General features: G+C 52.7%; 1 long non-coding RNA gene across 1 annotated transcript; it reads right to left on the bottom strand.

Annotated features, from left to right (window-relative positions):
* Window positions 1–274: 274 nt before the first annotated feature.
* Window positions 275–1,402, bottom strand: LOC135282583 (uncharacterized). The gene is made up of 2 exons (XR_010348669.1): window positions 1,219–1,402; window positions 275–1,124 (listed from the first exon to the last, which is right to left on the bottom strand). It is a non-coding gene; the product is annotated as an uncharacterized LOC135282583 (long non-coding RNA).
* Between the last annotated feature and the right edge of the window lie 5,107 nt (window positions 1,403–6,509).

Here is a 6,509-nt window from a genome sequence, read left to right as displayed (position 1 = left end):
ACCCTCTGCTCCCTGCCTGGGACTGGCACTGACTTCCTTGGGCCTCCCACCACACCTGGCCCTGCTCAGGGCCCTGCCAGGATTCAGCCCCCAGGACGTGGCAGGGAGGGACAGCAGGCCCTGGAGCCCAGGAATGGGGGATTTTGAGATCAACTGCCCCAAACCTTCAATATTCTCATCTAAATGAAGGACAAACAGACATTTGGTCCATGTCAGGCAGGCTGTGTCCCCCAGCTGGGCTTCTTGTCCCAAGGATAAGGAACTAACTCTGGGATTGTCCCTTCCCCAGCAAGAACAGGACACTCCCCTGCTTTCAGTGAAGCCAAAAAAAAGAATAAAAAGGAGTCCAGTGTTCAATGGTCAGCCATCAGCTGGACCCTGAGGTTTGCCTTAAAACATCTCCTGGTTCTTCCTGCTTTTCCTAAATACAGTTTTGCCCCAAATCAGCTTCTGCTTCTTCCTGATTTTCCCAAATGCAGGATTCCCAGCACAAGAGTTGATCCCACAAGGCTGTGATAGCCCTGGATTTTCCTTGGAGAGCTCCATGGCTCCTGTGCCTCTGTTCCACCCCTTGAGGGGAAATGTGTCCAGGAATTTAATATGATTTGGAAAGCTGATCCCCAGAATGTATTTCTTCCCCACCACCGCAGTGACACTGGTGTTCCTGAGCACAGGAATTCCCTGCCAAGTGCTGTCCCACTGCTCCAGCAGATTTGAAACTCTTCAGCTTTATGATTTCCTTTTTATTTATTTCTCCCTGAATCTCCCCTCCCTTTTCCCTAGCATTCCAAAGAAGCTGGAGAGCTCCAGTTCCCAGAGGAGCCTCCAGAGCTGGAGCAGCTTCTCCTCTGTCAGTCAGGAGCTGGTTGAGGTCTCTGCTTCCCAGCCAGGGGTGGGATCTGATTTCCCAAGTTTTCAGTGTGGTTTGCATTCAAGCCCCCTGACTAAAATCCTCCTTTGCCCAGTGGATCTGAGTATTCTCTGTGTCCAAAGTGACCTCGGTTTGTGTTTGAATAAAAGCAGCATTAAATGGAGCCTTCTTGGAGTTTTTGTTCTTCTGGCTTAAAGGAGAATTTAGGGACTTTCCATTTCAAGGCTTTGGAAGAGTGAAAGTCCCAGCAAGCCTGGATATTATTGACAAAAGCGGAGAAATAACATCCTGCAAAGGCCACAAATCTCCCTGTGAGGAGAGAGAATGATCACAACTATTAATCCTACCTGGGAATGGTTGTGCTGATCGTAGCTGTAAGAATTCCATTAGAAGAGAAATTAATTAATGAAGGTAAATCCAGGTGTCCAGGACTATTTAGCAGTGACTATTTCTGGTGGCCAGGTGAGTGTCCCTGTCACTACAGGGTCCCTGTCCCTGCACACTCTGAGGTTATTAACCCTCCTTGGGTAATTGGCTGCTGCTGTGTGCTTGAACCCAAGCAGCTGGCACTTCATCTTTTAAAGAAAGGAGATGTTAATGAGCTTAATTGTCTCCCTGCACCCACAGAGTGATTATCCTGCTCCGAGATAGGGGAGGGGAGGACTCAGCACTTCTGAGAGTTCCCCAACCTCATCAAAAGCCGGAGCTGGGTTTTTTAATGAGCTTCTGAGGTTTGCACCGATTCCCTCCCGTGCGGGGTTTGCAGGGGCTGACAGCAGGACAGCCAGACATTCTCTGTGTGTCAGGCTGTTCAATAATAATCACAGTGCTCACCCACTTAAAACCAAATCCCTCCAAATGAAAATGTCCTGCCTGACGTGCTGGATACAGCCCCCTGTGCATGGAAAGAAAACACGTTCCCAGTCTGAAAAATCTGCTTTGTATTAGCCTGATGTTTAAGTCATTTGTCTTAGGCTGTAAAAAGACACAGTTGGAAGAAGCATAATGTGATGGGGGAAATATTGAAGCCTGTAAAGATCAATTTTAGGAGCAATTATTCTCTTTTCAACATCAAAATTCAATGCTGCTGGTCTTTGTACGGAGCCAACAAGAAAGCTCCTCAGCCCCCTGCAGTAAAACTCCAAATGCTGTTTCCTCCAGCTGCTCTCCCACACCCCGGTGCTGATCCAGCAGATGTTTGGGCAGGAAAAGGTGCTAATGAACAGGAATCGGTGCTAATATTAAAATTAGCTGTTTTCATTTCAGCCTCCTACGAGCCCCAGGAACAAAATCAATCCCTGTTTGCCAGCTGAAGGGCAAATTTCCAAAGAGAAAGAAGCGCTCGTTTTCAGGTCCTGCCAATTTTCTGGGAAAGCAAAGAAGGAAAGAAACGTGATCCCAGTACTTGTTACACATTGCTTCAGACAGTGCCTGTTGGGAAGGCTCTGGAATGCTTTTCCAGGATGGATGTAAAGGATGTTGCTCTGCAAGAGACTGAGCTCAGACACGATGATTTTATGGTCTCACATTTGCTATACAGAGATGGAGAAGGGTCTGGAGGGTCCACAGGAGGAGCAGCTGAGGGCGCTTGGAATGTTCAGCTGGAGCAGAGGACACAGAGCTCAGAGCTCACCAGGGGCTGCAGCTCCTCCCGAGGGCAGCTCCAATCTCTGCTCTGGGACAGGGACAGGAGCCAGGGAACAGCTGGAGCGCCAGGGCAGCTCAGGCTGAGCTCAGGGAAAGGTGCTTCCCCCAGAGGGTGCTGGCACTGCCCAGGCTCCCCAGGGAATGGGCACGGCCCCGAGGCTGCCAGAGCTCCAGGAGCCTTTGGACAGCGCTGCCAGGGATGGACAGGGTGGGGTTGTTGGGGGGTCTGGGCAGGGCCAGGGTGGGCTGGATGATCCTCTGGGTCCCTCCAGCTCAAGATATTCCATGATTCTATGATTTATTTAAATCCTTTCCCACTGCAGTTCCCAATGGGAAATGAACTCCTGGATGACTTCTGATGAGCAGCCTGCTCTGGGGAGCAGGGGAGATCTCTGCCTTACAGAGCCCAGCTGGGATCCTCCCCAGGGACCATCCCCAAGGGCTCCAAAGGGCAGAGCTCAGTGTTGAGAGTGCAGGTGAAACCAGCTTGGAAAACCACCCAGGTGGGGGAGCTGGGACATGAACCGCTCTGGGTCCCCCTCTGCAGTCACCTCCCTGCTGAGGGACTGAAAAGCAAAGCGAGCAGTCACCACGGGGAAAGGGATCAAATGGGATCCAGGAGACAGAAATGTATTCACTGCTGGATCTGGGCTGCTCTTCAGCAGATACAGGGATAAAAGAGCACTGGGCCCAAAGTCCCCTTTGATACCTTTGGGGAGCTCTAGGCTTAGATTTTGTCACTGCCCTGTGTCACTGCCCTGTGTCACAGCTCTGTCACTGCTCTGTGTCACTGCCCTGTGTCACTGAACTGTGTCACTGCCCTGTGTCACTGCACTGTGTCACTGCTCTGTGTCACTGCTCTGTCACTGAGCTGTCACTGCCCTGTGTCACTGCCCTGTGTCACTGCTCTATCACTGCCCTGTGTCACTGCCCTGTGTCACTGCACTGTGTCACAGCTCTGTCACTGCTCTGTGTCACTGCCCTGTGTCACTGAACTGTGTCACTGCCCTGTGTCACTGCACTGCGTCACTGCTCTGTGTCACTGCCCTGTGTCATTGCTCTGTGTCACTGCCCTGTGTCACTGCACTGTGTCATTGCCCTGTGTCACTGCACTGTGCCACTGCCCTGTGTCACTGCCCTGTGTCACTGCACTGTGCCACTGCCCTGTGTCACTGCCCTGTGTCACTGCTCTGTGTCACTGCCCTGTGTCATTGCTCTGTGTCACTGCTCTGTGTCACTGCCCTGTGTCATTGCCCTGTGTCACTGCCCTGTGTCACTGCACTGTGCCACTGCCCTGTGTCACTGCACTGTGTCACTGCCCTGTGTCATTGCCCTGTGTCATTGCCCTGTGTCACTGCCCTGTGTCACTGCACTGTGTCACTGCACTGTGCCACTGCCCTGTGTCACTGCCCTGTGTCACTGCTCTGTGTCACTGCCCTGTGTCACTGCCCTGTGTCACTGCACTGTGTCACTGCTCTGTGTCACTGCCCTGTGTCACTGCACTGTGCCACTGCCCTGTGTCACTGCTCTGTGTCACTGCCCTGTGTCACTGCCCTGTGTCACTGCACTGTGTCACTGCTCTGTGTCACTGCACTGTGTCACAGCTCTGTCACTGCTCTGTGTCACTGCCCTGTGTCACTGCACTGTGCCACTGCCCTGTGTCACTGCACTGTGTCACTGCTCTGTGTCACTGCCCTGTGTCATTGCTCTGTGTCACTGCCCTGTGTCACTGCACTGTCACTGCACTGTCACTGCTCTGTCACTGCTCTGTGTCACTGCTCTGTGTCACTGCCCTGTGTCACTGCACTGTCACTGCTCTGTCACTGCTCTGTGTCACTGCTCTGTGTCATTGCTCTGTGTCACTGCCCTGTGTCACTGCCCTGTGTCACTGCTCTGTCACTGAGCTGTCACTACCCTGTGTCATTGCTCTGTGTCATTGCTCTGTGTCACTGCCCTGTGTCACTGCACTGTGTCAGTGCTCTGCGTCAGTGCTCTGTGTCACTGCCCTGTGTCACTGCCCTGTGTCACTGCCCTGTGTCACTGCACTGTGTCACTGCCCTGTGTCACTGCTCTGTCACTGCCCTGTGTCACTGCCCTGTGTCACTGCTCTGTGTCACTGCCCTGTGTCACTGCACTATCACTGCTCTGTCACTGCTCTGTCACTGCCCTGTGTCACTGCCCTGTGTCACTGCCCTGTGTCACTGCTCTGTGTCACTGCACTATCACTGCTCTGTCACTGCTCTGTCACTGCCCTGTGTCACTGCCCTGTGTCACTGCCCTGTGTCACTGCTCTGTGTCACTGCACTATCACTGCACTGTGTCACTGCTCTGTCACTGCCCTGTGTCACTGCCCTGTGTCACTGCTCTGTGTTACTGCTCTGTGTCACTGCTGTCAGCACCGGCCACAGGATTAGACACAAGGACAGCCTGATCCACACGGGGCTGTGCATCATTCCAGTTCCAGCATTCCTTTCCACAGAGGAGCTGGAAGGGCAGCCTGGGGAGAAAGCTGTTGGTGGTGGAGCAGCTATGGGTGGGGAGGGTCCAACCCTGTCCCAGACATGATGGGGTTCTCTGATATCAAAGACAGAGTCAAGGAGCAGCAGTTGAAGCGCTGCTGGAAGTGCTCCCTACAGGAGCAGCTTTTCATTCCCTGCCCTAAAGAGAGCAGCTGGCCCTGCCTGCCTTGTGTTAGCCCAGCAGCAAGGAACCAGCCAGGAAGGGGCCAATTCCCAGGAAAAATGCCTCATCCATCAGCCTTCAACCTTTTCTCTCTCTCGGTTCTGTCTTGCTGCTGTCTTGAGCCAGCTTTTCTCCACCAGGGATTCCTCACTGTCCCTGGGCTCTGTGCAGTGAACCAGGTGCAGAGTTGTCTAAGGCTGCAAGATTTAGCTGGGGTGTGTATTCAATTTGCCATCTGTCAGAGCTGGGCAGTTCTCTGCTGTTCATGGGGCAGTTTTCTTTATCTCTCCCACAGCCAATCCTCCCTCCAGGAGATCTCTGCTGTCCATGGCCACTGAGTGTCCCTGCAGGGCTGATCAAATTCCAGCATCCCATGGGGAGATGCTGTGCCCAGGGCAGGAGCCAAGCATTCCTACCTGGATCCAATCTGAGCCTGGAACAGCCCAGCAGCCTTTGCCCACTGCATTCCCAGAGGAGCAGCTTTCTCCTGCCCTGCATTCCCAGAGGGAGAGCAGGCCCATCTCCAGCAGCCCTGGAGCTGCAGAGGAAAACTCCCCCCTTGTGCAGGATCCCTGCTCCAGCAGAAGCACAGCTGGCACTGCAGGAGGGCTGAGCCCCCATGGGATGGGACTGTGCCACCACCCTGACCCACAGGGGGTCAGCTGCTCTTCTCACTGTGGCAGTGGTTTGTTGTTTTTGGGTTTTTTTTTTTTGGTTTTTTGTTTGTTTGTTTGTTTTGGGTTTTTTTTGTATTTTGGTGGGTTTTTTTGTGCTATTGCATTTGTATTTTTAATATTCCTAGTAAAGAACTGTTATTCCTCTTCCCATATCTTTGCCTGAGAGCCTCTTAATTCCAAAATTATAATAATTCCTCCCATTTCAAGGGAGGCTCCTGCCTTCCTTAGCAGACACATGTGTTTTCCAAACAAGACAAGGGTGGACACTTCAAAGCTTTGCAGGAAGTGAAAGGGTTCCAGTTTCACAAGGGTGAACAGCAGAATGTGTGTTTTGAGGTGAGATTTGGTGTTTCTGGGTGCTGGGAGATTGCTCTGCATGCCTCGAGCCTGCTGGGTTGGAGGAACAGCTCCAGCCGTGCCCAGCAAAGCCCTCGGTGCCAGCACCCCCAGGGGCTCAGGGCTGTGTTCCTCAGCCAGGCTCTGGAGGTGTGAAGGTGCCTGACTCAGACTCTGCTTAATCCCACAGAGTCCCAGGGATTTTGATTTATTGCTTTAGATCAGACAACCCTGTGTATCAGGAAAACAAAGGACTAGGTAGTCCTAGTCCTAGTCCTAGTCCTAGTCCTAGTCCT

The sequence above is a fragment of the Passer domesticus genome, chromosome 17 (genome assembly GCF_036417665.1).
Source record: "Passer domesticus isolate bPasDom1 chromosome 17, bPasDom1.hap1, whole genome shotgun sequence".
Taxonomy (NCBI): domain Eukaryota; kingdom Metazoa; phylum Chordata; class Aves; order Passeriformes; family Passeridae; genus Passer; species Passer domesticus.
The sequence above is the reverse complement of the archived record's forward strand: the minus strand, read 5'-3'. Positions and strand labels throughout refer to the sequence as shown.